The 24,513-nt window shown below is 32.6% G+C and overlaps 1 protein-coding gene across 1 annotated transcript in view; it reads left to right on the top strand.

The window, feature by feature from the left end:
• Window positions 1-8,155: 8,155 nt before the first annotated feature.
• The window catches only part of LOC126858592 (serine/threonine-protein kinase meng-po), a 79,616-nt gene continuing 63,258 nt past the window's right edge, over window positions 8,156-24,513 (top strand). The window contains exon 1 of the mRNA XM_050609057.1: window positions 8,156-8,178. The gene's annotated coding sequence lies outside the window, so the exon portion shown is untranslated. The remainder of the gene's footprint in view (window positions 8,179-24,513) is intronic.

Below are 24,513 nucleotides of genomic sequence, written 5' to 3'. Positions count from 1 at the left end.
CGTTTCTCGACCATTGGCCAGAACTGCTAAATATTGGGTCGGAATACATGCAGACATCGCCATTAACATGTCTGATGGGCAATTTCCGGCGAAACAAGCCGAGCGCGATGAGTACTCGGTGGCCGAAGAGTCGCGTCGCATGTGTCCGAAAGACCAAAGTTGAGCGGAGCATCAAGAAACCGATAAAGCACCAGAGCGAGATGAAAAAAAGAGGAGGTCTCGACTCTTTATTAGCGACTGTCTCTTGGGAGTACTTGAAAAAGCGTTCCCGCGAAACGGGGGAAAATGTCACAATGAGAAAACGATAGAAGAAAATATTCTATCTATACTCGAAGAATACCGAGTACGTGCGTGCGCCGAATGAAATTGAATTATTATTTCACGAGAATACGCAAAAAATCATTATTCATTTAATTCAGAAATTGTACATACGAGAGAAGGTTGAAAGAAATTCAAATCAGAAGGAAATCGAAGAAAAAAAAATACATACGTATATGTAAGTCAAAATTGTAAATATTTAATATTTCTTTAAAAAAATTAAATATAAGAATTTAATAATTATCAGCTGATAGTTATAACTAGTGATGACATGAAATATATTGCAGCAATAAAGAATTTAGTTAAAATTTGCCAACATATTTATCAGACGGCTATTATCGTTAGATTTAATATCTGAAAGCTGCCCGATTTCAATTCAACGATACCGATATATTCCATTGTAGTGCAACCGGAAGTTAAATATAATTCTCACCGTCGCTATTGCCAAGTCAACCTGTTCGCCATGTCACGCGGCGATCAATAAGAGATCCTGATGCGTTATCAGAACTGTCACCGCAATCGCGGGGAGATTAAATCACAGCTGGAGAAACTCGACGTTCGAATAATCGAGCGTGATCGTGCGGGAGAAACAAAATATTAATAAAAAAAAAAAATAGTGAAGAGCGCAGATAACGCGATAAACAAGAACGTTTCATTCGTTCATCGATAACGCGTGCGGCGAGTCGTAGCGTACGGTTTATACGAGCCAGAAGATCGAATAAACGGAAAATTCAATGTTGCAGTGCTTCCGAGAGCAAGCTCCTCTCTCTTCCTTTTGGTATAGGGAGAGAGTGAAACGAGGTTACTGTGTTTTTTTCTCCCGTTCTTTCACGATGCGCCATTCATAAAAATCGGCTGCTTGCTGGCCACTCTATTTTCCGCCCGACTTAAAGTCGATATCGTCTACTGATACGCGCTGAGCGAGATGGAAAATCATAGTCCCCGATAATCGAATCGATCATAATTGACGACGACGATGATATTGATCAGTGTGAAATTTACTCGATTTAAGGGGATAAAGATATTTAAATTGATTGCTTATAAATATATACAGACATAAAATATTTAACTTTATATGATATGTTTTGATTTTCCGTTCTGGATTATATAATTAATTTCAAACTTTAAGAGAATATGTTTTTAAAAAATATAAAAAGATGTAATATCAACATCAATTGACATCTTTGGAACGTTCTCGTACGATATTGTTGTTAGACAAATTTGCAATTGTTTTAATTAATGCTTGCACAGTTGAATGATCTGAAAAATGCATGGCAACTAGGTTTTCAATATGTTAATATTCCGCAAAAGTCTCTTTGATTCTCAATTAAAAATATCCGAGAGATATAATGTTATTTAAATCAATAGAAAAAAAATAATTGAACATTAAAATAATTGAACATTAATATATATTTGTGCATCGCTGGTATATGCTTGTTTACGGATCAATAAAGATGTTATCTATGCATTTATGAATCTATGTATGTACGAAATTATGTAAGTGATGGGATTAGAAAATTGAATCTACTAATTCTCTCTTTCTCTCTCTCTCTCTCTCCCTTTCCCTTTCTCTTTCTCTCTGTCTGCTTGTCTCACTCTCCGGAAGCATGGTGGTCGACGCAATATTCATTTCGAATTTCATCGATAAAGCATGATAATCGAATTCACATGCTAAACTACGGTGGTTATGAAACTATTAACGCGTCGTTGTCGAGTATGTAATTCACAATTACACACAGAGTGTAAAATATAAACCCATTATTAACTGTTATTCAATTGTTGCAATATTTCAGAAACGACAGATTTTTGCTCTAATAAAAAAAAAAGCAAGTAATAAATGAATTAAAATGTGTTACCCTTTGTCAAATTGATAATTACTATATCGATATAGAATAAAAGGTTGAAACAAATTTTATACATAATTTTATCGCTGTGAGAAAGTGTAGATTTATCTCCGTAATGCGCATGCTTACCTCATAGCAGCAAACAGAAAACTTTCAACTTTATGAAAGTTCTACTTTCAAAATTCATGCTACGTTAATTCTGGACGTGGATGTGACGGTGGTTGCCTTTAACGCACAAAGAGTGTTTAAGTTTCACTGCAGCAATATTGAAAAATGTTAATTTAGTTCTTAGATCGCTTGATATTACATTAGTTACTTCGTAGAACGAGGAATTTAGATACATTTAATATTCAAATGTTGAAAGTTTCGATAAGAAAATTCTTAAATTTTTAATAAGGTTTAGTTAAATCTGCTAGTGCACTCTATTTGATTCATAATTGAATATCTTTGAAGTAATATTCAGAGAGATTTCCTTAGTAATAATATGCGTATGCCATTTTTATATATTAGTACAATATAAACGCTATTTATTTTGTGTATGTGTGTGTGTATAATTTCTTATATGTTAACTCTAGTTCTCTGTTTTTTCAAACTTTATTAGGTTTATTAAGTAAGACTTACACACTCATTTAACATTTATTTAAACTCTCAAACGCGTCGCTCAGTCATAAGGAGTTCATCAGGTTTTTATTGATAAAAAGTAATGCACAGCGTCGCGTCAAGATAACCATTCAATATTGCAGAAAAGAGGTAACAAATACTTGCATCGATTTAACATGCCTTTTTAAAAGTAGAAAGATTCTTGATGAGAGCTGCTCAGGACATATTATTAGAATATTACAAAATGTGTGTGTGCGTGTGTATTATATAAAGTATTATAAAATACGCCATTATATAAAGTATTATAAAATAAGCCGAAATTGCAAAAAAAATTATCTTTAAAATATTTAAAATTTATTTAAAATATATACTTTACATAAAATTTAATATTTTTTCTCTATATATATGTCGTAGTAAAATATTTCGGCAACAATTTATCACAAGAACATGGTACTGTTAATATACGTATTCGGCCTTGGCAACATAAACATTGACGCGCTATTATTTACGTACCTCGATTTCGACTCTGTCTGTCATTCGCGCGACGACATTCAAGCTGGAAAGTAGAATTCCTTCTCTAAACGCGATCGCGACTAATATAAGAAAATTATTTGCTATTTTAATATAATTAATAATTATTTAATATTTATAATCGACTATAGATCTTCATATTTCGTATATTTCGTAAAATTTATTCATTTAATGAAATAAGAATTTAAATAATAGAAAAATAAATTATAAATTATCGTTTCATTGCAATCTTTACGGATATATTCATAATAATTATTTCTTTAACAACAGAGTCAGACATATTTTGTCCTCGATGTTATATCATTTGACTTTTTAAGGATCTAAATATAATTTGCATTAAGAATATGCTATAAAACGATCAAATCGAATAATTCACATAAGCTCCGTAATATATTAATCGTGTAATAAATAATTAATGCATGATTTAAAATACTTATATAATTTAATATTTTGCATATATATTTCACAGTACGTAAAATATTTCGGCAGCGTATTAACAATAATACCTAACATTTGGCTTCGATGACGTAAGCATTGGCGCGCTATTGTTTATGTTTCACAGCTTTGTTATCATTCATACAGCGATACTTGAATAGAACTATAAAAGTGGGAGGGGGAGAGCGAGACGGTCAAATTCCTTTCCTACGTATCATTAGTACGGCGACACTCGAACGGAAGAGTAACAATACGATACGCTCCGTTTTTCCTTCCTAAATGCGATCGCGACAAATATCGCGAAATAATTTAATAAGATTAATAATTAGTTATCTTTTACATATCGTAAATAATAATTATGATTTAATATTATAATTAAACATAATTATATTGCTATGATAGGTCTAGAAGCGCGTAATAATTATTTCTTTAAAAATATTTAAAGTTAAATATATTTTGTCCGACGTTTTATCGTTTGACTTTATCTTTCGACAGCATATAAATATGATTCGGATTAAGAGCGCGTAATTAAAAAATCGAATAATTAACATAATGCTTCGTATTATATAAATTATTTAATAAATAATTAATGATAATTTATAATACTTTATACACTTTAATATTCCACATACACATATAATATCATTGTAGTACGTAAAATATTTTGGCAACAATTTTTTTAATAACATAATGTTTAACTTTGGCGACTCTGTTGTTTACATATGTCTTTTTCATCATTCGTACAGCAACATTCGAGTATAACGTAGTGATACGGTACGCTTCATATATTTTTAAATTTTATTCCTAAACGTGATCGCGACTAGTTTCGGAATAGAAATCGCTATATAGTTATTGCAATTAACGATTAATTTACTTTTAATAAACAGCACCAAATCGTATTGTGAATATAAATAATTATAAATATAAATTTTTATCATCACATATTTAAAAATTGTAAATTTCATTACGAGCCTTTGATCATCGATCCTTTCGGATAATAATTATTTAACAATATTTATAGTCAAATATATTTTATCCGCTCAACTTTTCCTAAAATGTAAGCATAAAATAATTATTAATTAAGCGATTGCTATATGATTGCAACGACGCGCATAATTTTGACCTGATATAAATGAACCAGCCGCAGAATTATACTTTCCATATTATTATCTTATAATATAATAATGTGTATATCTCGTGTAATTGTTCCGCGATCGAGAGTGCCGTGAAAAGTATTTCGCGATCGTTGCGCTTATGACCAACCAATTAATTAAAGTGTTTTCGCGAGTGAATGTGAAGTAACGAGTACGAAAAGACAACAGAGAATGAACAAGAGAGAAGAAGAAGATCTGAAGCAGTATCAGGTGATATACTTAGCAACGATATGCAGTGAGTAATTTATAAATTGATTATCATTTGTATTATTTTTAAGACATACTAGAATATTATAAACACGCGCTACGCGCGCGCCATTTATTTTATGTGTATATGTATGATTACTTACATATTAATTCTAGTTTTCCACTTTTTCAAAATAAATTAAATAAAAATTACACACTCACTTAATATTTAAACTATCAAATGTGTTGCTCAGTTATGACAAGCTTTTTATTGATATAAAGTAATGTTCAATGCATCGTCAAGATAACCAATTAGCAAAAAGAGATAACAATATTGCCAGTATCGATTTAATAAACTCCGTAATATATTAATTGATAATTTAATAATTGATTTATAATTTAAAATACATATATAATTTAATATTCCGTTTGTATATACGTCATAGAACGGAAAATATTTCGGCAATGAATAATCAAAACATAACATAGTATACGGTCTTGACGATGTAAACATTAGCGCGCTAGTGTTATGGCTTTATTATTCTTACGGCGACACTCGAACAGTAAGGAACGCGATACATTCCACAAAATTTCTCTACTCAACGCGATCGCGACAAGTATCTAAAAATAATTTGATATCATAAATAATTAATTATCTTTCACACACTTTAAAGTTTGAATAATTATATCATAATGGATAAATTCCGAAGCGCGTATTTTGCGTGACGTTTTAATCGAAAATCGAAATGATTAGAATCAAAATTGTAAATTATTGTTTTATCGCAATCTTTCTTTCTCTTTCTCTCTTTATAAACAATAATTACATTGTTTAAAAATACTTGATTTTTAATTATATTTCATATTTTCTTGTTTTCTTGTCTTTTTTAAGAATGGATAATCTCACGTTATACATATATAATTTTGTAATATGATATATGAATCATATTACAAAATTATATAGGTATAATACCCTCCTAGGGTGTAACCTTGGCGTGGTGGGAGGGCATAGTACCTGGATGGTACCTTAAGGGCCTTAAGGCCTACTGAGGTATTGAGAAGGGGAAACCAAGCACCCAACGCCGTCGTTGCTGTCATCGTGCCGCGGACGGCTCGTCGTATCGTTAGTGCTGTCAACGTGCCGCGGACGGCTTATCGCGGCGTCGGTTCCGTCAACGTGCCGCGGACGGTTTTCGCGTCGTCGCGTGTCCATACTGCATTGCCACGAGTCGTACAATGACTCATATGTGGCACGCACATCTGTGGAGGACTTAGTGCGTTGCCTTGTTGCTCGTCATCGGAGCGTACGAGCAACGAGAGAGTCGCGTAACCGCATAACCGCGTTTTCGCGTCGTCGCGTCTTCGCGCCTTCGTCTTCTATCCCGTTTTCACGATTCGAGGATCGTACTTCGTTGCCGACTAACTGGGATATCTCTCAGCGTTGCTATCGGTAATATATTAATACCCTATTAATATAATTAATTTTATATGATATTAGGTAACGTTAATACAATATTAATGTTATATATATTATATAAATATTTATGTATTAATAAATTTAATATATTAATGGAGACGCAACGTTAAAACGCCTCAGTATCGCGGCTGAGGTGAATGCCGGCCGCGTAGCAACGTATGATCGTGCATAATATAGATGCGACGATCGCGCGGTTAATCAAGAACTTCGGTTCGAGAATTGGCTGTTGGGGCACGCTCTGCTTCGACGAACGGTTCGGCCCGAATCGGTTAGAATTCGATCGATTTTTGAATCGTCGTTCCCTCATCTTGTTCCGTCTATCAGCTGTACTGTATCGCATTGAGGACAGTTGGCTGTGTTTTATTAGGTTCGATTTTCGCTCGCTAGAGAAGCTGATTTCTCATCTTCTAAGTGATCTAAATTGTGACACTTAGGACTTGGGTATCTTCATTCTCGACCCGTCTCTCAGCCTTATGATAAGCGTAAGTTTCAGTCTGTATGATAGAAACTTGGTGGTTCTCTGTGATCGTTCCTAATAAAGTTCGAGTCGGCCCTCGGTGAGAACAAGCGCGGGCAAGAATTGAGCGTCGATTCCATCAATCGATTTCGTCTTCTTCCTTTGCTCGCTTAACCCTTGCTCGGAGTAATCGTGAATTCCCGACTTGTCGACTCGCAGTATGATTCTCGTGTGAAACGGGGTTCGATCGTACCGAAATTCGAAAGTGCGGAAGTGCCGCTCAAAGTATCGCGCGTGTGAATGTAGTGCGGAAGTATTTTTTAATAAAAGTGCGGGTGTGCCGTTTAAAGTATCGCGCGTGTGAATCTACCTGAGAGGAGGAGGAGGCCTAGGACAGGCATCGGGCATCGGTGGAGCAATTCTGTGGTAAGTAAATTGTTATTTGTATATTAATTACATACAATTTAAATTGACTACCTAATTACATAATTTGATTTTTTTTATATGATTGAAACAAGAGAGAATTAGAAACGCAAAAAATTTTTATATAAAAGCTACAATCTTGTAAAAGTTTCCATTTTTTAATTATAGCCTTTATATGAAATTATTAGTGTCTTTTTTCAAAATTTATAAAATTATTTTATTAATCTGTTTAATATTATATGCATTGAATATAAAATTCAATACAATTCTTACAATAAATTTTTTGACATATTAATTATTTTAATTATTAATTAATAATTTTACTACAATTTGCATCTCCTATTTATATGTTACAGATCAGCGCAGCGATCCTAACATTCTGAGAGGAGGAGGAGGCCTAGGAGAGGCATCCTGCACCGGCGGAGCAACCCAAGGGTGAGTATTATTATTTTTATATTAATTATTATAAATCCCGTACACGCATTAATTCAATTCGATCATTGTTTGAATAGTTTAAACAAGAGAGACTCATGCTATAAAAGTTTTTATTTAAAATAGTTTTCTTTTTAAGAATTTATAAAATTATATTTATCTACCTTTTTATTATTATACGTATCAGATATATAAAATTCGATGCGTACAATAATAATTTCTTGAAATATTATTTTAAGCGTTGCTATAATTTGGATTTTATATTTGTGTGTTGCAGACAACGTAGCCTCAAGACCAAATCTCCGCTGTTGCGCATCAGTGCCGGTGAGTGACAAATTTTTATTTAATTCTAAAGTAACGGATTTCTAGAGAGTGTAGATAAATTATAGATTGTAGATAAATCTGTTACTTTAAATGTGGATAAGCTAAAATAGTTTTATTTAAATAACTTTTAATAAGTATTTTTGATATGCATTGCATCTATTGCAAAAATAAATTAAAGTCTAAGAAAGAAAATTATAAAGAAAACATTTTTTTTAATTTGTAAATTTTATCTAATTTGATTGAATCAAGAATATTATTAATTTTATCAATTATTGTTCGATAGTAACTTTTTCTTATAACATGCACCGATCTTATTCTTATTTCTTATAGCTCATTCATATCGTAGAATTTGTTTGTAGATACTGCTTTTAAATTTTGTTTTTACTAATATAAAACCAAATAATCAATTAATTAAATTATCTGTAATATAATAATAAATGGCATAAATGTTGTGTAAATTAATTTATCTTTATCATTAATTTATATTTATCATAATGTGCCATAATTTTTTAATCAAAATTTTGTTTGATAATTTGGTTTATTTTAGTTAAAATAAAATTATGAACGATCTAACGTCTAACGAACGATCGTAAAGTTGCACAAGCGTGAACTGTTTACGCTCATCTGCCGGTGTTAATTACTCGGCAAAAGAAGGAGCTTTTCTCCTTATCAGCGCAAGAAGAATCTTGCATTTATTCGCCGGCGACTAAATAGTCGGCCTTACAAGAAGGAGTATCTCCTTTTTCACCATCTCTGGTTAGAGATCGATCCAGAAAGCGGCCAGGAGCAACGAAAGGTAGGTCCAACTGGCCTGAAGAATGAATAAGCTATATAAGGATACGCAAAATAGGCGGCTAAAATCGTAGCAAAAGGTACACAAGATACAATTAGGATCCGCGAGTAGAGCACATGGTTAGGACACGCGGTTAGGATACGCGGTTAGGGATATGTTTTCCAAATCTTCGCTGGTTCAACCAGCAAGTAAGATTGTTAGAGTTATAGGAACATTTTGGAAAATTAAATTTCAAAATGTATCATATCCTCCTCGGGACTTAGAAATATCTTGATACATGACACATATGAAAAAATAATTTCTGAAAAGCAGAAATATATTCTACTATAATTTTCCTCTAGTTTTGGACTTTCGTAAATTATACGAAAAATCGAAATATCTCTTGCAATATCAGTGAAGCGCGTAAAAATTAAGAGTAAAAATTAAGAATTTTTTTTATATTTTGTGATGTGCTACACAAGACTTTGTTTAAAAAAAGCCGAAACGCGAGAAAATCTATTTATCCTACTAATTGGATAGCTTTATGATATCTTTATACGACACACAAAAAATTATCATTTTCAAAACGCGGAGATCAATTCTATTATAATTATTATATTTACCTATAGTTTTAACCATGTTCTTTCAAATCCATAGAGTTTTAATCATAAACAGTGTTAATTAATTTTTTTACATACACATATTTATAAAATTACTTACAGATTAACCCTAGTTATCCATTTTTTCAAAATCAATTAAATTAAAATTATATACACGTACTTAATATTTAAACTATTAAATGCATTATGCGACTCAGCCATAACAGACTTTTATTGATATAAGTTTATAAGTAAGTAACACAATGTCAAAATAATCAATCATCACGGAAAAGAGACAACTAACGAGTAAACCATTTAATGTGTCTTTTTTTAAGAGTCGATAATCTTTCTTTGTTTAGTTAATATATCTTTTAGGTTATCTAATTTAGTTTATTAATATATTGAAATTTTGTGTGTGTTATACATCATCATGAAAAAATATTAATAAGTTAAAATTTTGCTATAAATAAGCTAGAGAATTTATTACTTTAAGAAATTAAAAATTAAATATGGATTTCATTAAACGTTTTTTAGAAAATATGCTTATTATCTATTAAAATTGTATAAAATAAATAATTTTACTAGAGTCAACTAATAAAAATCAGTTTTGCTCGTGCATATTTTATTTTTATTTGAATAATTTGATATATTTGATATTTTTTAATATGTGAAATTTTAATATTTTATTGTGTAATTATTATCTAGAAATATTTCCATGAATATTTTATTTCCAGTATTGAAAGTAATTTTAAATTTTTATAATTTTAAATTTAAAATTAAAAAAAAATTAAGTTAATTAAACTCAATATCATTAGATTTATGACTAAAAATAAAATTTTATTATAATCCTTAAAAATAATTTTTTGTAAAAAAATTTTAATTTTAATTGTATAGTTTAGAAATCATTAGATTAAAAGATATAATTTTTTTAACAATCCTTGTGTGTGTGTTGAAGAAAATGTAAAGACAAAAAATAAGGAAAAAAAGATAAAAGGAAAAAAAGAGAAAAAAAGGAAGAGAGAGAGAGAGCACAACACATTTTAAATTTCTGATTATGACTAAGGAATAAACAATTATCCGCAGTAAATATTGCGCCAATTATTCTTATCTATACATATATATGTTACTAGATATATAGATTACTTGTTATTATATTTTATTCCTTAAATTGCCAAATAAAATTTTTATTCATCACAAAATAATGTCGACAACGAAATATATAAAGCTCTTTATCCTTTTCGTATTGTATTTTCCGTGCTACTCGAAACCTGTTTTCCATCAACCTTCCTGATTCGGCGCGTAAAATAGGACGCGATCGCGAAAACGGAAGACTGCGCGGCGTTAAAACCGATTGAACGAATTCTGGAGCGCATCCAACGGCCATGAATCGAATAAAGTCGAAGCGACGATTTTCTCAAGCTCACAAACAATATCGAAGAATCGGATGACAAATTTGATGCGCGTATCTCGACAAATTTTCTAAAGTAATAATTAAATTAATGCCAAATGCACAAATTCCGTAACTCCTTCAAAGCGAAAATCAGCGAGGTCAGTAAGTCGATCGTACAATTAGAATCGCAACCGATGCTCGAATTAACAGAGTTCGAGGATAGTTTCATCGATCCAGTAATCGTCTTCTGACTTCGAGTAAATTGTCGTAGCCGAGTAATACAAGACTTTAATTAAGAAGGGGGAAGAAGTCTTCTTATTTCTCTTTCTCTGTATTTCGACTTTCGACTTTTGTTCCTATCTTTTGCTCGTGTAATTTTCTTCTATTCGTATTGTTATTTTTTCTGTTATTCCAATTTTGCACGAAATAAATAAATTAAAAGAGATTATATAAAGAATTGAATTTATAATGATATAATTTTCAAACTTAAAAGTTGCTTTAAAGATTTTCATCTTTTCCTTTGACTTTTTCTATTGAGCGTACTTTTTAATTTGCGATTAAATGCGTTCAGAATTTTTCCTGTCTATTTTTTTTAAACTTTGTCAAGATCGATATATACGAATCGTTCCTTACATTTTTGCTTCATTTTGTCATTTCTCGTTTTCTCTACATGCACGTTTCTTTTCTTTTTCTAATTTTTCTATTATCTTTGCTTTATTTCAACAAACATAATTGGGTAAGAAGACTTATGAAAACGGTATTAAAAAAAAAGAAATTATTCGCGCGATGGTGGATCGTAAAACGAGACCCTACCGCAAAAGAGGGGAAAAGAATCGATCGGCCTAATCTGATTAAGACTCCAGCCGCTATTGGATAGTGACTGTACATGCGAATGTATGTACAAACAGATGTGGTATCTGTACGTCAATGCGAAGGCGTAGGGCACCCTTCGAACACCCCCCAAGCAAGCCGCACCCGATCGTAAATAAAGTCAAGCTCGCGCGCGGTCGCTTCGCGTTAAATAGAATCGTTCGAACGAACGTGCGGTGGCGGCAAACAATGCGAACGAAGTCGTCCGAAACGCGAGAAAGCCGGTTGTTAGTCCGCAGCGATATCGTTACGGTAAATTCTGCCCTCCGTTTATCGCGCGCTTAAATCATCCTGACGCGCATGCACGCGCCTTGTGTTGCGCGCGCGTATTTGGACCTACCGGAATATTACGGAAAACGCACCGCAACGTCCGGCTAAATCGTTAATCCGCCCGGACAAATGTTCGACAATAAAACCGCGCACGATACGATGGAAAAATGTGGAAAATCAACCGTGGAAAAATGCCACAGCTATGTGCGCCCTCGTGCCCTTCTATTAGGCGTAAAAGGAGGAACGATACGGGCGATAGCGCGACGTATGCAAATTTCCGTAAATTTATCGATCTATTTTTTTATTTTTTTTTTTAATCTCGCTCTCTGTGCACAGCATGCGATATAGTAATATTTAATACTTGTGAGAGAATCTCGGCTGGTTACAATATAGATTCTTATTTTCTCGTAATTTGACTTTCGGGGGCTTTTGTCTGCTGCTAAACAGCCGATTACCAAGCCGAGGAAAGTCGAGTGAACTAATTGTAAGAGTCGTAAAGTGTACTTCCGGAGAAGTGCGAAGCTCGAGTTTCTTGCGCGTGCACCGAAGCTTAAACGCAAATTTGGAAAGTCGCAATATTCTCACTTAATTGAATGAAGAAGTAGAACGATAATTAAATGCAGATGTGTTAATGTATTATATAACGTACAACAAATTTATTTTTTTTACAAAAAACTTTCTCAACTTTATTTTACTATTTTTATATTATTGTTTTCTAAATCTTATTATTGTATTATTTTTTTTATAAATTTTAATTTCTTCTCAATTAATTCGGAGAGAAACTTGATCTATCTCTCGCATAGTGCTACTTGCTTGAATGATATGCAAGAATCTTTCTAGTATTATGCAGGCAAAGTCTGTGATTTGAGGAGAAAGGAGCATCGAGTATCAGCGACGCGTGTTACTTGCGTCGAGAAAAGTTTCTTTTCGCGCAAGAAGTGCGAAACTTGAAACGACGACAAACTACTAGGCGAGATACCAATGATACTCACGCGAATACGTCGCTCTCTTCTCGTATCATTTTATGGGCGCGATTATAAAATTATTATTTACCGTAAATTCGACGTGTTTTGAATCGTATCTCATCGCGGTGTTGGATTTGAGAAAACTTATTCATACAAACGTGAAAACCCGCGGAGCGATCGCATTTGTTGTTCATACGGCACGTATGTATTCGGTATTCATCGAAATATCGCTCGCGAAATAAGTTTCGAAACTGAAACCGGGACGTATGAATTGAAAAATAGCACGATGAAATATTCGTGGACAGAACGCAAACGATAATTCGCCGATAAATGGCATTGTCGCTGCATGTTTATTCGTTTGTAAAATAATTCTTTTTTTATATCGAATATAAATATATATCTAAGCTTAGAATGAAAGTGCAATTCTGTCAATTTTCTGATTCTGGATAACTTATTACAAGACATATATTCTTTCATAATCTTTATTAAAGAGATTAAAGGTCTCAATGGTGATGTAATATCATGTAATAATTCGTTTAGTTTCTTTAGTAAAACTTTTTATTGTTCCATCAATCATTGATATACAATCTCGCTAGATTAAATAATATTCAATTTCGCTAATTTAAATAAATATTCATATCGTTAAAAATCGGACGTCTTAAATTCGCCAAGTTTAAAAACTTTAACATTGTCGAGATGCATGGAGATTTAAATGCAAAAATAAAGAAAGAGAAATAAAAAGAATTTTAGGTCAAGACACAATATAATGAACAATTAAACACGCTTAGTGTTTATTAATACTAAGATACATACGTTAAATTTGATTCTCAATTGACTTCTTCCCACGAGATTAGATTGTACGCGACGGAATAATCGAAATGTGTAGCTACCAAATTGTTTTACCAATAATCCTATATCGGTTTTGTCGCAAAACAATCAGCTCTAATATATGTATATCGTGCAGAGCTATCGCGTCATGACTGGTACAAAACACTGTCTACAAAAGCGTCTAAAATTGCGGCCGGATGAAGGATAGCGGCGTTTTCATCTTCGTTCGTGGTGAAAATCAGCGACGCGCGTCATGCGGCGACGAGAAAAATTCCCTCACGAGGATGAAAACCGCGATATTGAATGCAGAGCGATGTACAAAGTATCTCGCTCTGCCACAGTCATGCTCCCTCACATCTAATAAAAATAATTCTGTATATGATAATTCGATTTTAAAGTTGATATTTTCAACGGAATTTTATTTAGCATCTAGCAATAGCTCCAAAATTTAATGCTAATATTTTTATTAAGCTTTAAATAAACGTAGAGCCCGCGAATAATGTTACGAATGTTCGTCATCTAAGGAGATATTTTGCATTTTCGTTAAATCGATATAGACGAATAGCGAGATTCAAAAGAACAGATTGAGGATGAAATATCAGATAGAAATTGATTTGAATGATTTCGCGCGAACGGCTGCATCGGCCGATTAGATAACACGGATTATCAATTATCATGCGTACCTCATGACAACGTATCGCTTGCCCTCGTTGGATTTCCGCGTGCAAATCGCGTGATGCGAATCCCATCGATCGATTATTTGCCGTTAATAGATATCTCGTGCTCACGTCATATGTTCAATCAAAATTTAAAGTTCGTAGTCTCGTGATAGAAGGTACGAGACGAAGCCACGAAACAAAGTAAATATTGCAGAGAACGGCACGTTCCTACTCTGAACTGGTTGTTTGGCTGCTTTCCGTTTGATTGACACAAATTGCTCATCCAAGCTCTTTCCCATTTCATGCTTTCAGCCGTTACAGTTGTTTATTCAGTTTTCATACCAGCTCGTACCAATGCTCCAATATTTATTAAACAATTCTTAAGCGATGAGAATGCCGAAGCGCCATAAGCTTGCGGTAAAGTGGGCTTGTAGTTCTTACATTCTCGTGGTGTATTTTTGTATATATGGGGGCCAAATTGGATCGAGCATGATATAGCGCGGAGCGGATCGAGATTACAAGAACGATACATTTTTTGGGGCAGAAAATAAATTACCTTTTCAAAACTTCATAAATCGCGCAGTGATCCGGTCAGCCTTGATGAACATTACGTTGCGAAAAATCACATCGTGACATTTGTCTTCGTTCGTTTTGTAACATATGATGTTGCATGGTTGCATGGCCAATCGGTCCTGTACACATTTTAATCATGTCGGATAATTCAGATATATATTATCGGACAAATATACGAGCCGCCAGCGCAAAATCCAGTTCCCATTGTTATTGCAATCTCTAATGTGTCCTAAATATTTATCGAGAATCGATACCGCTGGAATCATTATATATCCTGCTACAGATGGAGTAATTCTGCCGTAAAGACGATGCATTATCACGTAAATGAATATGATTTATTTGTCTTCATAACACGCTGTCAATCGATAACTCGAATCATAAAGTAAAGAAAGTATAGCATAGATGGAATATTTTTTTCATTTATTGTACAATCTTTTAACTATATATTTATTAAGATTTTATATTTATGAATAAAATTAAATGTGCATTTGACTAGCGACTAATACGAAATGAAAATGTGAAAAAAGTGAAAATTGTGAACATTATGAACAGAATTTATTCATTAATTAACAGAATTAGTTCAACGGACTGGATGCTATTGAGATATATGATGTAAAAAGCTTAACACATTAATCATGTAAAATAATCCAATACAACTGACCTCATTTATTACGAGATGGCTTAGTAAAGTATAATAACTGGCAAATTAATAATTTCCTGCAAAAAAATATATTGCAAGCATAAATTTTTATAAATATTTTTTTCAAAAATTAATAATTTGTATTTTAAAATTTAATCACTAAAACATTATTAATTATTTATTAAATTTGATGCTCATAACTTTTTTAAAATTTCTTAACTTTTGTCACAACATATGACAAGGAGAAACACCTTTCATTGCGTTAAGCATGAGTCGAAAAGGCGGTAGCAGGCTTGCTCGTTCACAACTCTTGGTGTTACAATGAATGACAGCGAAAGAATACGAAGCAAGGGGGAGATGACTGGGTACGAGTAGACAAACGGGCAGACAAACGGGACTAGAGAGGGTGGTAAATGGGGGTCGATTCGCATACGCGTATAAAATATGCCGAGGCGGTGCTATCTCGCGGCCGATTGCCTGGAAAACTCACGCGAAAATATCGATCCTCGCTCGTAATCAGATTAAGCAAGACCAACGGCTCGACCTGACCATAGGTATAACGGGGCAGCGCGGCGGAGTTCTCTCGAGCGCCAACACCTTCGTGCGTATATGTGTGCGAGTACGCACACACTTACGCAACGCCCCGGACCCTCCGCAATGTAATGTGTATATGCGTACCGGCTGTTTCATGCATGCGGTCATAGACGAGCCACCATGATTCTGATGTTTGCACGCCGTCTCACTCCCCCCGTCCTTTCTCCCTTCGAATTCGTTCTTGCAGGGTCGTGAAACGCGATTCTATCGAGCAAATCGGTTAAAGCTTCATTCACATTATATCACATCATCGTACAGTCATCGGTAGAAACAGGTCGGAGGATCAATGAAACATTACGCAGTGTAATTAATATGGATGCAATATCAATGTGGACCGATATTGTTGAAGAGGATCATTTGACCGTCCGCATCGAGACAGTCCTGGTATAGTTAAATTTAACATTTGCTTGTTAATCACAATCAAATGAGTATTTAAGCACTTTAAAAGTAAGACAATTAATACTTAATTATCACGATACTACTTTTTTAATAAAATTTTTTTATTAATAGATAACTTTTTAATAAGACACTCAAAAATATTGACAATATTTTCCTACATTCTCCGACAAATGTACGATGTAAAAAATTTTACTTCACTTTTCCTATGCAAAAAAAAATTTCTATTTATTTATATACATTTTTACGTTTTGCTTTTCTCTTTTTTTTTGCAGTAACTGCGGAACCATATTAAATATTTCGTTTAAATCAATTCATTGTCATTATATCGATCTATTAAATAAATAAATGAAGAATTTGATAGTATCGAGCAATTTTCTACTCTCGGATAGTGTGAATGAAGCTTAACTTTAGTCGGTGATTGGTCGTAAATATTGTGGCGTGCCAACTCGGTCCCACATGTTTTTATTATTTCGTTTTTTATTATTTTAAGCAAGAAAGTTGAAGAAAGTTTCTTGAAGACAATGTGATCGACAACGAGGTCAACTATCAGATAGCGCAAGAATAAGAATTCTTACGTAAGAGATTCTTTTGACGAAACTCCTGAATAATATTTTTTCCTCCCTCGTGCTCAACGCGTGAGAAAGCTTCGTAAGCATATCACTATAATATTTTTAACATTATTATCAATGTCTTAAATCTTGCGTTACCAGTTCGTTATTAGAGCGAACTGTTCGAGAAAAAAAAGTAGATACAAGCATAAATAATAATCGACGGATGTAATAGCAAACTACTCGATGAAGAGAGAAGCATAAAGTTTGAAGACCAACCAAACGTAGAAACGCAATTTAATGTAGATTAAATTTCGGAATTTCTCGAGCAAGCGCGAGCCTGTTTGCCCCGAGTACACATTCCTAATTTACAACTATAATTTCGCACGAAGCAGCGGTTCAATATCTCACGGCAGCCCACTCGTGCGTCATTATAGAATCTCCCATTTTCTACAGCTGATCTTCCAGCTGATCGACCGTACGAACGAATGACCAGCTTTCCGTCCTTCGCGAAGTGAAATTTCGAGCGAATTGTCGCCGTCGCGCTCCGTAAGTGCTGTTGTATGTTCTTTCCTCTCGGTAGTAAAATATGTAGTCCGCGCGAAAATGCCCGGGATCTTATTCAATAGTTAAGTCCAATTTGAGAAATTCCACACGAAAAGCCCATTGTCTAAAGTTTGACGTGAACTGAGCGCGCACACTTGGAAAACAATCGCATCCATAGCTCTCAAACGTAAAGCTCGACAAAACCTCGGCTGCTTATACCAACAGTGTCTTTCAGCTCGTCAGAAATATCATTCCTACTTTTTACGTTGATATCATATTTGTACGAAAATAAAACGGCAAATAGAAATAAAAATCACGATAGTATTCATAGAGAAATTAATATCGACATCAATAAATGCTTTTTTTTATTTGACTCGATAAGAGAAAGAAAGAAAGAAAGAGAAGAAGAGAGAAGGAGAGAACGAGACAAATAAAATTATTTAACTTTTGTTTAACTGCCGTCAAACGCGTTCTAAACATGTAAGAAATTCAATCGAGGACACACGCAAATATTGCAGTATGACACGCACAGTAAGCATGCTACGTTAGTTTATATTAGTACTGAAATTAAATTGCGATTCTAATATTTGTATATTTCAAATATATATAGTGAGACTAAGACTTGTTTTTATTTATTGTTTTCTTGATCGAGTCTTCAAATTACATAAAACTCCACAAGATTAAATATAAAAATTTGTATAGAAATGCTGCATATAGTTGATAAAGTTTTAGAAAATTTTCATTAACAGAAAAATAGGAATATGATTGATTAACAAATACATTATACGATATATTGAGAAGCGAATAGAAGCGAGTACATTAAGAAATGAAAGCCGAGAAAAGAATATTTGCATGCAAATATTATAGCCACCAGAGAGTAACAAATCACAGGCGTTAGATTAAATGGTTATCTTAGATTAATAAAAAAATATGCATAGAATATCTGTAATTAATATTTATATGGAATTTAGCATTATTAATTATTATCATAATAGTTTATACTATTTTCTCTTTAGTTTTTCCGTTGTTTGTGTCAATTTTATTGTTGCATATCTACCTTTAAACGTAAATTTATAACGAATAAATTTATATACGAAGGATCGCATAAGTTGCAATGAGATAAGATGCCGTAATATATTTATTTTGTGGCACGAAGATTGCGATTAAAGGTTTTTTTCAGAATCGAAAAAACTCATCGCACGATATATTGTGCGTCGCGAGAGATATAGAACACAACGGGATTGGTATACAAACGAGAACTCCAGGCTGTGGTTAGACGAACGACCTACATCTACATATTCGAAACACGAGAGACTTCGATTCTTCTCCTACGGTAACTTCCGGTGGCCACGCGATACATATGTAAAACGCAAATGTTGCCAATTCCTCTTTTCCCATTTCTCTCCAGTCCGGATACTGAACATGAAGAGATGCATCCAGACTTGTAATGTATCGTATTGTTGTAACGTTACAAGTAAAATCTTACATTTTTTGTTACAACCTATAATACTTTATGTACATTTTCCATATATAAACTAACAACAAGTTTACTCCGAATAGGAGCTGGTTTGTTATAGAAACATAAAGTAAAATTTAATTTTATAAAAAAGAATAAGAATTTAATTTTATAAAAAAGAATAAGAATTTAATTTTATTAAAATGTGATTTTTATTCTTATAAGATATATAATCTACGCATGCTATAAATTTGTCAGTTATTAGACTAACTATTATGCTTACTAAAACTTATTATATGTTAGTATTTAAACATTTAATGCATTAGATTACAAATCAAAAATAAATGTTAAAATATTCGTGACATCTAATGTATACTTGCATGAATTATAACACGCGATGAAGTTACAAGTCGGGATGCAATTCAAAGCTTATGGTAATTTATGCATATTCGTAAATATTTTGCTGTCATAATAGCCATATTAATCGGTCATTTTCATTATCAAATTGATAGTCATAAAAATTTTAATAACCTTTCAAATTGTGGCGAATGACGAACGCGAAAAGAATGATAAAACGCATTAATCGTAATTGTATGAGATGGCTTATAATAAATTAAGAGACTTTCAATGCAATAATACGATTGATGGAATCATTATCGAATAAGTATTTTTTCATATATTGTCTCATATTCGCGAAAAAATGTCATTAATACATTAAAATTTGATCGATAATCATGAAATGATCGATATGATCGAGACGGTAGAGTAAGCTTGATTGAACATGTCAATTAGACACGCGAAAATACGAAAAGTCGAGAATAAAATAGTAAGAGAGATAAAAAATGATCCCATAAATTGGAAACTATGAGCAAAAGAGACAAATGTAAATGCAGATTTGATATTATATCACGTAACAATGCTCTCTCACACACACGTTAATCATTTTATTCACAGTGAAAAAATAAACGTATATTCCAGTACATAAACGTGTTTCTACCTTTGATCGAATCAGGATGGCGCCGATCTATAATTTGTCCGCGAAGCGGTTTGAAGCTAATAAAAACATCACTCTTCTTAAGCACCAACGTTATTCACTGTGCTCGACTTTCTACGAGTTCCATTTTTTTCCGAATGTCCTTTGGCTGCTTGTAGAAACTAGTTTTTCGTCCTGGAAACTGTGAACAAAATTGACGTCAAATTATTGTGAATATAATATTATATAGTTTAATTGCAATATCTCGTATGCAGTTAAACATAAACTCAAAAGATTACAAGATTATAATTGATTGATTTAATTAAGCCAAAATAATTATTAGTAGTTTAATTCTTTTGTGTCAAATCTTATATATGAAATACGTTATATATTTTGTATATAGCACACAAAATGCGCAATATCATCATAATTGGACGTCGTGCGCATTGAATATGATATACAACGTGACCTCGTACACGCGCAAATTGAACTAATCCTCGATAATGAACCATTATGGCGCAGGGAAACATCGCTCGTAGCATCGGTCGGCTTCTCGCGATACCGTAGATGCAGTCGCTTGACCGCCGCGATTAGTAACTTAACTGAGAATAGACGTGCATAATCCCCGAACATTTATCGTTTGTTATGTTATGCAAGGAGGATCGGTTTACAACGATGCCACGTGCAATTCGCAAAGACAGAATACCGAATGTCAATGTAAATCACGCCACACATACATACACATACGGATATAAAAAATAGACAAACCATAAAATATATAACAATCTAAATTAAAATATGATCAAATAGATATATATCCGCTATTTAAAAAATTTTTTCTCTAGAACTATGCAATCAATCAACATATTCTCTATTTATTTTTTACTTTATTGCTGGCTTTTTATATAAAATTATGAGAGAATTATTCAAATATAAATAAAATATTAAATAAAAAAAGGATTTAAAAAAATTAAATAATAAAGTGTATGTAACCATACACTCTATTATTATATGCGTTTGTATATATATATATATATATATATATATATATATATATATATATATATATATTTTGTTAAATGATGTGCGGGAAAAACAGGATTAAATTACTATGCGTACTAATATAAAAATGAGTGAAATGTGGAGCAGAAAAAAAAATATTAAAGATTTCTTCACATAATAATTCACAGATTCCAATTGGAGCTCTAACAAAATATTTGAAGAATTCAATTTGCTATACATTCCAAAGTAAGTGAATATATGCACTTGATGCGGGACACCGTGCTTCTTGACATAATATAAAGCTATTGCAATTTTCCAATAATAGCGCAATATCAGATTAAAAACATGTTAAATTAGAACGTTTATCCGTTTTTTTTTATTATTATTATTATAGCTGTTTTTTATTATTTTGTCTTGGTTTCTTTGCTTTTCCATCTCGATGCGAGAGAATCGAAATTACAATCCAATCTAAATGAGTTTAATCTCCCAAATATTTTCGGGCAGTCGGCTCGCGGAAAATCATTTTTGTGGGTGAAAACACGTAAGCGTTATCGTTGCTAATTGAGTTTACTGTACAACGACCTTTCGGCTGTTTTTGAATCGAGATAACTCGGCGCGGTCTGTATAATTCAATATGGATATAACCGCGATGTATATCGGAAAATGAGATTGCTATCCTACTTCATAATATACTCATCCGAAGCTCTTTTTCACTATAAGATAAAGGGATAAAATAACGATATATACGTGTGCAAAAATAATTAGATCAGGAATCGAATTTCCTCTCTAAATTTAATTATTGCGCTCGATCCCTTTACAGATAGATTATATCGATAACATACATACATACCGATGTTATTGGTGTTAATTATAACTAACTGTTAATAGAAATATTTTTATATTCATTTCATACATTATGTTTATGCAATAATGCTTGTAAAAACAGTAATCGATCTGATTAATAACCAATATTATCTGATTTATGAGAAAAGAAAGTATGTATTTTCATGTGATAAAAATATGATTAAAATATCATTAAAACGAAGCTTTTCGTTGATTGAAAGCTAATGAGCAAACTTGCGACAGTAGAGCAGACAACCAACAAAGCATCTATCTAATTCGTAATCTATCACTATTACCGTCTTGTCAATTATGATTATTCTAAGTTGACATTGCAGTGCACTTCGCGGATCTCATAGTAATTGAATTCCTCAAATACATACACGTTACATTTGCAGAATCGGAAGATAGTACGTATTAACTTTAACTCATTTGCTACAATTTTGCTCGCTATGTCTGTTATATCTTATGTAATTTTAAAAATCCATGTCATATCAGCGCATAAAACACGAGACTTTACAAAATATAATAAAATGTTGAATATATTCGTTATTACTTATATAAAATTAATATTTATTTAATGTTCGTTTTTCAAACATCAAATAAATATGAGAAAATTTGTTAAGAGAAATATGTTTAACAATAAGAAAATACTAATTCAATTCAAATAGTTTTTCTTTTTCTTTTTACATATATCAGTTTATTTATTACAAATAATTTCAGTAATTTGACTGAAATAAATATCGGGAGTCATTATCGGCCTATTTATTTTGGCATGTGCATTTTCTACTGTTTCGCGACATAGCAGATACGCGCGATCGATATAATCCCCGCGAATAGTTTCATGCGTAGGTGGATGCCCGGTGGGATTAACGATTACATTATGTTTTAACGATCTGGATCAACGCGGAATCGCCGAGTCGGGCAAAGCCGATCACCGCAATGCCCCGCGCACACGTCCGGCCGCGCTTGCCAATCGATTTGTCAAACTAATTAGAGAGTCGCACGCTCGCGAGAGGGATTCGCGAACTTGCGATCACGCGAACCGTACACGTGCGCCGCCAATTTGACAAGTTATCTATCTCGGATAGGCTTAGGCGTGCACGTACATTCGCCGGTTTAAGCTACTTTCTCCCTGTATCGTCGAATTTCGATTTAATATAAAAGGAATTTTTTATGAAAAAATAATAAGAGGCAATACGTATATAACTAAAGTTCTCATATGAATTACGTACAACATTTACATAGAAAATTAATTTCTAATTTAAATTTAATTAAATATAAAATTTTTTATTTTTTATGGTTTGTTTATATACCAAAAATGTTATCCATTTTTTTTGTATTTGCAAATAAATCAGATAATCTATTGGGACATTTTGAGAATAAAAAGTAGCTTATATATATATATATATATATATATATATATATATATATATATATATATATATGAATGTATGTGTAATATAGTAAAATATTAATAATATTGACATTATCGTTGTTTATTGGCCTGATTGTCAATTACATTTGTTATAAGCATCGTGTAAATTTTCACCGTCCATCACGGTAAATATAGCAATAATGAAAAATATTTGTTTTTGTATAAATAATGTTAATATAAATTGACAGAGCATAATGTATCGAAATCGTCTAGACTCAGGTAATATAGAAAATTATCCATTTATATATAGATATTAACGATATGTCCATATTAATTATCCATTTATATATATATATATATATATATTATATATTATTAAGTATTTAAACATTCTAACAAAATCATTTATTTATATATCCAAAAGTTGGAAAAATAAATCTTAAACTCGATATATTTGCCTGTCAGAAAGCAATAGAGAAAATATGCAACATGTAATTTGTACATATATGTAATTATGACAAAATGAAATATAATGTAATTAATGAATAATTAAGTGAATCAGCAGCAACTGACTGCATAAATAAATTAAATTAAATTACACGTAACAAACACTGTCTCGTAAACGAGTGCGATAAATGTCATTGAATCAAGATGGCAAGAGAAATAAAATAAAATAAACAGAAGCGTGATATAAAACCATGTTGTAATAGGGTTTTCAGTTTTGATTTTTAATCACATTCCCGCTGGTCTGTCTTCCGGTCAACAATAAAATCCTCTCCTGCCATTAAACATTACTCTGCCCGCATTGGATTGACCTCGATGCAGGTAGGATCACTGGCCAGAAATAGCTAACAACACATTGAAACACACTATCGGCTATTTCTCTTTTATTTTTAGTTTCCAGTTTCCAGATCTTTAGAGACGGATTCGCATTTTCTCCTGTTCTCGGCCGATACCGCGGCGGGAAATTCCGGAAAAACGGACGAACGCGGGAGAAAGAACGGGGTTTGGTGTGCCGGGCATTTCCCACGGA

The sequence above is a fragment of the Cataglyphis hispanica genome, chromosome 26 (genome assembly GCF_021464435.1).
Source record: "Cataglyphis hispanica isolate Lineage 1 chromosome 26, ULB_Chis1_1.0, whole genome shotgun sequence".
In the NCBI taxonomy this organism is placed as follows: domain Eukaryota; kingdom Metazoa; phylum Arthropoda; class Insecta; order Hymenoptera; family Formicidae; genus Cataglyphis; species Cataglyphis hispanica.
The sequence above is the reverse complement of the archived record's forward strand: the minus strand, read 5'-3'. Positions and strand labels throughout refer to the sequence as shown.